This window comes from Psammomys obesus, unplaced genomic scaffold (genome assembly GCF_907164565.1).
Source record: "Psammomys obesus unplaced genomic scaffold, mPsaObe1.curated_primary_1811, whole genome shotgun sequence".
Taxonomy (NCBI): Eukaryota; Metazoa; Chordata; class Mammalia; order Rodentia; family Muridae; genus Psammomys; species Psammomys obesus.
The window spans coordinates 714,216-724,109 of NW_026590341.1; the positions used below are offsets into that span (position 1 = coordinate 714,216).

Genomic DNA, 9,894 nt, shown 5'->3' on the forward strand with positions numbered 1-9,894 from the left:
TCGGCATCCTGCAGCTCTCTGACTTGTGATGGGGATTCTAGGACTCTGGAAATAGGGCCCCAGTATTTCTGTATAGCCGTGGGCCTCGGTCCCATTGGTGTCTAGAACCTGGCAATCTCCCTGAGACGGTGAAAACCGCTACCTCTCTGAGGTGTACAGATAGTCTCCAAGTCCTGTATGGTCTAGAGAGGCACATATAGGCTAGGTCTGCTGCTCACTGCTCCCAAAGAATGGGCCATGCCCAGTGCCTCATTCTAGCACTAGTTATGGCTACAGGAGGGCTCATTCCCTTATCCTGGTCCTCATCCTGGCTGCTGGGCCCCATGGTGGGTTCCCTTTACTCTCTCAAGACTCAAGTGAAACTGGGAGAACTCCTGTTTCTGGACACTTGCAAAGAGGTTAATAGGCCTGCTGCTGAATGACTGGGCAGTGGGACACCACACTGGCTCTCTTTCACAGCAGCTAAATGTTCTGCTTCCTTGTCTCCGTGCATTTGAAGCTCTTGAAGTATCATCTGAAGCTTCACTGACTCCTTTAGAGCCATGTAGGTCATGAACTCAAGGCAGGTTGGAAACAGGACCTGCTGTGCCAGGGTTTGTCTTTGGCGTTTGGGGGTTTTAGCGGTCTGGGGACATGGCTGTGATTGTAAGGGTAGATAAGATCTTAGTGTTCCCGTTGGCAGCAATAGGGTGGGAAACATGGGGCAGAGCTAGTGAGGCCTAGACACACCTGCCCTGGGAAGGGACCACAAACTGGAGCTAATATGGGAAACACGTCACACTTTACCCTTCAAGACTCCACAGTGGAGGCTGAAAGTGTTTTGTGGTCCATCCTGAAGCAGCATGTCCTACAGAGAGGCTTCAGGAGACTTTCTTTTTTTTTTCCTTCTTCAAGACAGGGTTTCTCTGTGTAGTCCTGGTTATCCAGGACTCTCTTTGTAGACTAGGCTGGCCTTGAACTCATAGCAGTTTGCCTGCCTCTGCCTCCCCGAGTCCTGGGATTTACAGGCGTACACCACCATGCCCAGCTTGCTTCAGGAGATTTTCAAGGATACACAGTTGGACTCTGGACTGGGCCCTGGGAAAGGTCATTGTCCATGTCCTGCCTGTGTCCATCTTGCTGAGGCTACTGCACCCTTCTGTTTCTACCTCTGTGGTTTTGTAGACATAAGACCACAGCCAAAGAGAGATCCTGCCAGGAAAGCGCCCTCAACTCTTATCTGTGATATGGGGGATGGGCTTAGTGCTTGGGACAATACATACCTCCTTCCCAAGTGACCACACTTGGCCTGGCCCACCCTTCCCGGCTGGCTCACTCAGAGCTGGAGAGATAGGCAATGTAGTTGTTTGAGTGTGGCCCTTGGCTAGCCAAGGTCTGTACTGGATACCTGATGAGTGACTTCTGTGTACCTTGAGGGCTGCTTTTTTGCCGTGGTCACAACCATGTCCTCATCTTCTAAGATGTAGATGTCCCAGGGCTTTAAGGGGACTTGAGGACATCTGCAAATACAGCTGGCATGAGAGGCTGTCACCTGTCCAGGTACAGACTGGTGGCCTGAGCACCTGAGCACAAACTCTGCATTCTCTGTAGAGAGGTGATTCCATGAGGCTGTTATCAGGCTTGTAGCTACTCAGGGATGGACTTAGCAGGTATGATCCTAGGGTAAATGGCTTGCTGAGACTGTTTCCTTGGTTTTCCTATTCTGTCCGGTCTGTGAATGGCACATGTTCAAACTCTGGCCTGTGCTGTGGGTTAGGTGGCAGGAGGGCAGCAGGGTCACTCTGGGCTTAGCTCATCTGTTGGATATGGGCTCTCTTGGGCCTTCTCGGGAGGCAGGGGCGCTCCTAGGACAGTAACACTCCTGAGCTGGGCAACTGGCACTGTAGAGCAAGGAAGGTCTCTGCTTGTCCTTACTTCCTTGCTATAATACAGCAGGATCCCCAACAGTTGGTGTCTCTTCACTGTCCTGATGGAGGAATAGTTATTCAAGGTCTCCTAGCCACAGTAACCCCCAAACCTTTTTTCTAGGTCCAGCCCAGTGCCTCCAGGGATGAGGCAGGTCCCTTCACTCACTGTATACTTTTTTATTTCATTCTCACAATAAGCTGGGAGCTAAAAGGGGGTGGCTGGAACTTCATTTTTAGAATCTAAAGAGCCTATAGCCTACAAGTAAACTTATTCTGGGGGTGGGGGGTGGTCACAGCTTGAGGACGGTGGCAGGTGTCCTAGGGGTCAGAGGCTTCCCCTCACCCCACTGGGAGTCCCCATTATATACCCACAGCTTCAGAGAAGACAGGAGGAACAACAACATAAGTCCTAGCTAGACTTGCTGCCCTACTACGTCCTGGTTCCTGAAGAGTAGGGTAGCCTTTGAGGCAGAGGAAGTCTTATGACAGATAGGGTTTGAGCACCAGTTGGGCCCATGTTGAGCACCAGTTGGGCCCATGTAGCTTGCAGGGGACAGAGACAGGGATAGGTGTGGCTGCCTCTAGTGCTCAGGAGAGGACGTGGATAGGCTGATGCTGTCACCTAATTTGGGGCCATCAAATAGTGAGAGCTGCAGATTAACCAGCAGCAATGTATCACCTGGGTTTGTTCATGCACAGGTGGGAAGGAGTCCTTAGACCATCTGCAGCAGACAGTCCAGTGGCTCAGAACAAATAGGGCAGGGAAGGTGTTATGGCTGTAAACTGTCACCACTAATCAGTGTGGCAGTCACCCAGCCTAGCTATTTGGTGCCATGAGAAGCTGTTTACTTAACGTGGGTAATATGGTACTCATTAATGGGTTGGCAGCTGGAACAGTGCCCAAAAGGCATCTTCCTTATTGAGGACCATTGTCAGGACAGAGGTAACCTGGCCCATACCTAGGCAGTGGCCCCTGCTTTCAGGAATCAAAATATAAGAGGAGATCACCCAAGAGGGCTGAGATCCCTGGGGGGCGGGGTGGGCTGCAAGAGGCACCAGGGGAATGTGTAACCTTTGCACTGTCCCCTGATATCAGAGTTCTAGCCAGAGGACAGGGACCCCTGCTGTGGACAGCCTCTGGAAGGAGGTCTGGAAAGTAGACTGGGGAGAGGAGCAGCCACTTTGGGAACTGCCTGCTGCTTTTGTTCTCTTATGGGGTTGAGGTACATGAAAACCTTTCTCTGCTAAGCTGAAGTAGTAACAGGATCCGGGCTTGAGGACCAGTAATGTCTATTGGTGTTTCAGTAGGCTGCCATGTGCTTCTTCTGGGATGGGATGCTGCAGCACTGCCAAGATTATGGGGTTCTGGGGTAAACCCATGAAGGAATCAGGTCCAGAGAAGACCAGGAGCTAGGATCTTCACACCGTTTCCATCCTTGTCCTAGACCGGAAGCCCCCGCTCCCAGCTGCACCTCAGTGACCATAGTTAATCCTGAGTGCTGTGTCCTGCCTACACAGTGACACAGAGCTGGCCTGGACGTGAAGGTGCAGGACTAAGGGAGGGGATGAGCCACTTCCTGTAAGAGGAAAAGAAGTACTGCTGAGAGAACCTAGAAGCAGGTGATGGGACACCCATACCCATGGTCATACACATGTCACAGGGCCCTGCATGGCCATAGGAGAGGTCACAGTAGTAAGTAAGGCTGCTGCCCACCAGTACCGTGACAGTCCCTGGCAGGGAAACCCAGGCTAAGTTGGGGCCATGCACCAAGCAAGCAGCAAGCTTCTCAGTGCACCGCTGTTTCTGTGTTTTGAGAGCAAACCATCTCGGGTATTCAGTGGATGAAGTCTGATTTTCATTCTGGCAGATTTATTTTGTTGTTTGTGCACAGGGTTTCAGTCTTTGGAATACAGTCCCACAGGTTTGAACCAGAGTGTAGTCTTTTGAGCCAGGTGGAAGTCACCAGTTTGGTTCTCTAAGAAACCAGTGTCTTCCAAGGAGGAGGCCTAATAGGTGTTCAATGGAGGGGCTGTACGCCTGGCTCCGTACTCCTGGAGTCTCTGCTTCCCCCTACCTCTTCCTAGTCTTCCCTCAGGAGTACTATCTTACAACAGGCAGTTCATGCCCTTTAGCCTCGCATCTTCGCTGGCAGGCCAGCTCTGTGTCACTTTATGGGTCTTTTCTTGCAAGTGGAGGTCTAGGAGTCCCTCGTTCTGGTAGGGCATAAGTCATGGAGAGTGCTTTTCACCATACATCATTATTTGTTTGCCAGTATCATTCTCCTTGGTGCCACCTGGGTCCTAGCCCCTCCTGTTTAGGACTTGATGCCTAGTAGTACCCAGCACAGAGGTGTAGCCACTTTCTATAAGAAAAGGACTCTTGGTAGTATTACCCCTCTTGGGCCCCTACATCTTGCTTTGGACTCCCCCTTGTCCTCCCTGGGGCTCCCATCCCTTCTGACATCCCTATACACCTAGGGATCCATGCTCCTGTCCTTGCCCTACCTTTCCCTCCAGGACTCCAGACTTCTGGGCTCCTGACAAAGGATGTGGCTCTGGGTCTCTCTGCCATGCTTCCTAAGATTGTTTGGCCCAAGCCAGGTGTGGTGCTGTGCCTTTAATCCCAGCACTTGGGAGGCAGAGGCAGGCAGATCTCTGTGAGTTCCAGGCATGCCTGGTCTACAGTGCCAGTTCCAGGACAACCAGGGCTACACACAGCACACACAGAAACCCTGTCTTGAAAACCAGAAAAAAAAAAAAAAAAAAAAAAAAAAAAAAAAAAAAAAAAAAAAAAAGAATGCTTGCCCTGCTGTTGTTCTCCCCCACCCCCCAACAATCTGCATTGTACCTTCTTTTCTCTAAATGAGGCTGGGAGAAGCTCTGCCATTTATTTATTTGTTTGTTTATTGAGACAGTCGCACTGTGTAGTTTTGGCTAGCCTGGAACTCTCTATGTAGACCAAGCTGGTCTTAAACTCACAGAGATCCACCTGCCTCTGCCTCCCAAGTGCTGGGATTAAAGGTGTGTATCACCACAGCTGGCTGAGACTCAGTTTTAATGTTGGCCTTCCAGAAAATCTTTATTTCTCCCTCTTCTGTTTTTTTTGTTTTGTCTGTTTTTTTTTTTTTTTTTTTTTAATATATGTGTGGTTTCATTTTCTATTTGTAAACCTCTTCCTAAAATTTTGTATACCCAGGGAAGCTCCCGGGTTGGGGCTACCTTGGACTATATACCTGTCTGTGTGTATTAATGATATTGCCTACTCTATGCCTGGTCCTAGAAGGAGAAAGCCAAGCTGGCCTGGTTTGTTCATGGTACCTCTTGGGATTCTGCTGTCCCTGCTTCTGATCTTTTCCAATCCCGACACTTAATGTTCTAAATGTTTTTCCTTGTAAAGATGGGGTTCAGTTCCTTATCCTAAATGTGGGATGAACTTGGGGAAAAGCTTTTCACAAAATGAGAAATGTGGGCCTGAGAGGGACATGGGGTAAAGCTGTAGTAGGTATTGCTGCCACTAGGGCAGGACTGGTGACTAGAACATGTAATTGGCAATGTTCTTGTTTACCTCCCCAGTTAGTAGGAGATCTGTGCTCTGGGTGGGACCTGTCTGTTCATGCTGTTCCTGGCAGGGATGCAAAGGTAGTTTCTGGATCCCTAGGAGAAGAAACCATACCTGTCTCAGGACCCTGTGAAGAAGTATGTAGGGAGAATAATAATCCTGAGTGGCAGGCCTTGGGTGGCCATAGGAGGACCGGAGTGTGGATTAGGGAGATCATATTGGCTCGTGGCCCTCAGGAGAGGTCAGTCCTCCTGAAACTGGACTTTGCCTCCCATGGTTAAAGAGTGGACAAGGGCTCAGGTTTTAACCTTCGGTTCCTTCCTTCCACCAGGTGGCATCACTACCCCTCAACTGGGTTGGCCCAATCTTTGGCATCAGGTTCTTTCTCAGCAGGGTAACCTTGCAGGCATGGTAGAAACCTGGAAACCAAGACCTGTATCCTCAGGGCCCAGACAATGTACTTCCCTTTCTGAGGAGCCATAGAAGTAATACACATGAGGGCAGCAACAGGTGGTCTGAGGGGATCTCAGCTCAGCACTTCACCCTTTGCCATCCTGCATTGACTCTAGTTCTTAGCTGTTTCCTGTGTGTCTAAACTTCTGCCAGTTTTGCTAGAACATGAGAAATGTGAGAAATGATGGCATTGGCTGGATTGTTCCTTCTTGGGGTGGCTGTAGGACACTGCATTGCCCTCTTGCTTAGAGCTCTGAGGTCACCAAGCAGGAAATGTGCAGACCCTGGCCAGGTCATGCTGGTAGCCTCAATTCATGGCATGTGACCTTCTTCAGGCCATAGAATCTTGAGATCCAGCTGGGTCTTAGAAGGCAGCCACAGCAAGTCCTGAGCTGCATAAACAGTTGCTAGGGATGGAGTTCTGCTCAGTGACCCTCCCACCAATTGCTATCCATGCCCTTGAACTTGCAGTCATCCTGCCTCAGCCTACTGAGTGCTAAAATTACCAGTGTATGCCATCATGTTCAGCTAATATATGTAGTTTTGAAAACATTTTGCTGAAGAGATGGCTCAGAGACTAAGAACACTGGCTGTGGAAAAAAAGAAAAAAAGAACACTGGCTGTTCTTCCAATATGTTTTAAGTTCAATTCGCAGCAACCCCATGGTGGTTCATAACCATCTATGATGTGAACTGGTACCATCTTCTGGCCTGCACACATGCAGGCAGAATACTGTATAAATAATAAATCTTAAGGAAGAAAGAAAGAAAGAAAGAAAGAAAGAAAGAAAGAAAGAAAGAAAGAAAGAAAAGGAAAGAAAGGAAAGAAAGGAAAGAAAGAAAAAAGAAAAAGAAAAAAAGAAGGAAGGAAAGAGAAAGAAAAGAAAAAAAACATCCTGCCAGTCTTTCTTTTGATTAATGTGCTAGGTCTGTTTTCATTTAATGTAATTATTGAGATGTTTGCCTTTAGTTCTATCATTTTACTGTTTTCAGTCCCTGCTGTCTGTTTCTAATTTTCTCTTTTTCCCTTTGTTGTGTAACAGTCTGATCCCAGGGTCTAGAGACAGGTTCCAAGGTGCTGCAGAAACAAAGACAGATCAAAAATTGCACAGGGTCACGCTATATGGCACTCACCGACAGTTGGGCAGCAAGTAGCAAGGCCATTGGCTTCCTGTGATCAGGACCAAAAGCCAAGTATGCATATTGGTTAGAAAGAGGTGACTTCATTTTGCTAGAATATTCCTGGTTTATATTAATAGCAAAGTCAGGTGTATCGCTAGTTCAGAGACTAGGATGAAAACAGCATACACCACTTTAGTGGGTTTATGTGTTTATAGTTTGCTGGGAAACTGTGGGGAAAGGGGACTAGGGTTATCCAGAGCATCATGGTAGTTATAATTGAAGATGCCAGTGGTCAAAATAAGCTGGATCCACATACCCTTCCTGCCTTTATTTGGGTTATATGAAACATTTTGTATATTCTGTTAAAAAAAATTTTTTTTTAATGCTTTAGCTGAGCAGTAGTGGCACACACCTTTAGTCCTAGCACTTGTGAGGCAGAGGCAAGCAGATATCTGAGTTCAAGGCCAGCTTGGTCTACAGAGTGAGTTCCAGGACCAAGGGCTACACAGAGAAACCCTGTCTGGAAAAAAAACAAACAAAAGAGTTTTTATTACATCTATCTATCTATTTATAAAATGTGATTTGTGGGCTAGAGAGATGGTTCAGAGGTTAAGAGCACTGGTTGCTCATATGCTCATGTCTGTCTGTCCTTTATCTCTCCAAATGCTGTCAAGCAGCAGCCAGCACAGCAGCTTTTACTAGTGAGGTCACTGTGCTGCATATTTTGCTACCTAGTGGCTTTTTGGAATCTTCCTACTTTGGGGCTATCAAGAATAATATCCTTGGGACTAGGGAGATGTCTGTGGTAAACAGCACTTTTTCTTGCAGAGGACCTAAGTCCAGGTCCCATGACCACACGGTAGTCCAACACCAGCTCTAGGGTGACCAACACCTCCTCCGACCTCCACGGGCACCAAACATGCACAGGGCACAGGGCACACATACATACTTGCAAGGCTAGAGAGATGGCTCAGCAGTTAACAACACTTGTTCTGGGCTGGAGAGGTGGCTCAGAGGTTAAGATCACTGGCTGCTCTTCCAGAGGTCTTGAGATTAGTTCCCAGCAACCACATGGTAGCTCACAACCATCTATAATGAGATCTGCTGCCTCTTCTGGCATTCAGGTGTACATGCAGGAAGAACGCTGTATACATAATAAATATTTTTAAACAAATAAATAAATATGTGATTTGTATAATCAGGTTTTCAAGCCACATAGAGTTGAGTTTGGAAAGAATGTCTGGAAGTAGAGATTCAAGAATACAATTCCTAGGCCAGTACAGGGTTTCTATGTGTAGCCTTAGCTGTCCTGGATTCAATTTATAGACCAAGTTGGCCTTGAACTCACAGAGATCTACCTGTCTCTATCTCCCTGAGTGCTGGGGTTAAAAGAGTACCCCACCGTACCCGGCTACAAATCTCATTTTAGAAATAGTTAGAATAAGCTATCTTTTTGGGGCCAGAGACGGCTCATTAGTTAAAGCCTTTGCTTCTCAAGGATGAGAACTGGAGTTTGGATCTCCAGAAACTCACTTAAATTCTAGGTAGGTGTGGTATCTTTCTTTTATTCCAGCCTCAGAAGGTAGAGACTGGGCATTCCCAGAGCAAGATGGCTAGGGAGACCAGCTGCATCCAAGACCACTGGACTTGGCTGAGAGATCCTGGTTCTGGTAAAGAAGGAGGAAGAGCAGTGGAGGATAATTCCCTGACAGCAACCTCAGGCCTCCACACACACATAGGCTCTCACACATGCAAAAACATGCATGCCCATGTACATTTCACTCATACATGCTACGTGAAAATGGGGAGAGCTCCCTTAGGTAGGAATTTTCTGATCAAGACAGTAAAAATTAGCAAAAATGTTTGAGGACATAGCTCAGTTGTTAGAGTGCTTGCCTGGCATATAGGAGGGCCTAGATTCAATCGCCGTCACCACAAAAAGTGAGAATAGTGGCACACACTTTTAATCCCAGTACTTGGGAGATATTATGCAGAAGGATCAAGAGTTCATAGCTTTGCTCACTTTGGCAGCACATACACTAAAACTGGAAGGATAAAAAGAAAATTAGCATGGCTCCTGCACAACAATGACACACAAATTTGTGAAGCATTCGTTTAAAAAAGGGGGGCTGGAGAGATGGCTCAGCAGTTAAGAGCACTGTCTGCTCTTTCAGAGGTCCTGAGTTCGATTCCCAGCAACCACATGGTGGCTGACAACCATCTATAGTGGGGTCTAATGCCCCCTTCTGGTCTGCAGGTGTACATGCAGATAGAGCACATAAAATAATAAATAAATACTATAAAACAAAACAAAAACAACAAACAAACTTGCTTGAGTCAGGTGTGGTGGCAGGCCAACCTGGGCTAATAGTAAGTTCCATGACGGCTACGTAAAGAGCCACACAAACACATATATTTATATATGTGTGTGTCTCTCTCTAGACACCCCGCCACCCCCCCCAAAAAAAAAACAAAATAAATAAAAACCACACACACACAGAGGTGGCTCAGCTGGTACAGTACTTGTTTTATAAATGTGAGGACTGAGCAGGGCATGTCGGCATAGGCCTGTAATCCCAGCACTAAGGGAGGCAGAGGCAAGTGGATTGCTCTGAGTTCGAGGCCAGCCTGGTCTATAACGTGAGTCTAGGACAGCCAAGGCTACAAAAAAGTAAGGACTGGAATTGATGGTGTTCTAAGACATCAAGGCTCACGTGTACATGTACATGAACATACATGTTCACACAAACATAAGTTTTCTGTTTGAAATATGCAAAAAGTTTATGTTGCATATTTCAATGCAACAAAGCTCATGTGTATGCCTGCCCACACCAATTTAAAAAAAAATAATTTT

At 47.2% G+C, this 9,894-nt stretch overlaps 1 non-coding gene across 1 annotated transcript; it reads left to right on the top strand.

Annotated features, from left to right (window-relative positions):
* The first annotated feature begins 9,055 nt into the window (after positions 1–9,055).
* On the top strand, positions 9,056–9,157 carry LOC129676519 (U6 spliceosomal RNA). The gene has a single exon (XR_008720087.1). It is a non-coding gene; the product is annotated as a U6 spliceosomal RNA (small nuclear RNA).
* The last annotated feature ends 737 nt before the right edge of the window (positions 9,158–9,894 follow it).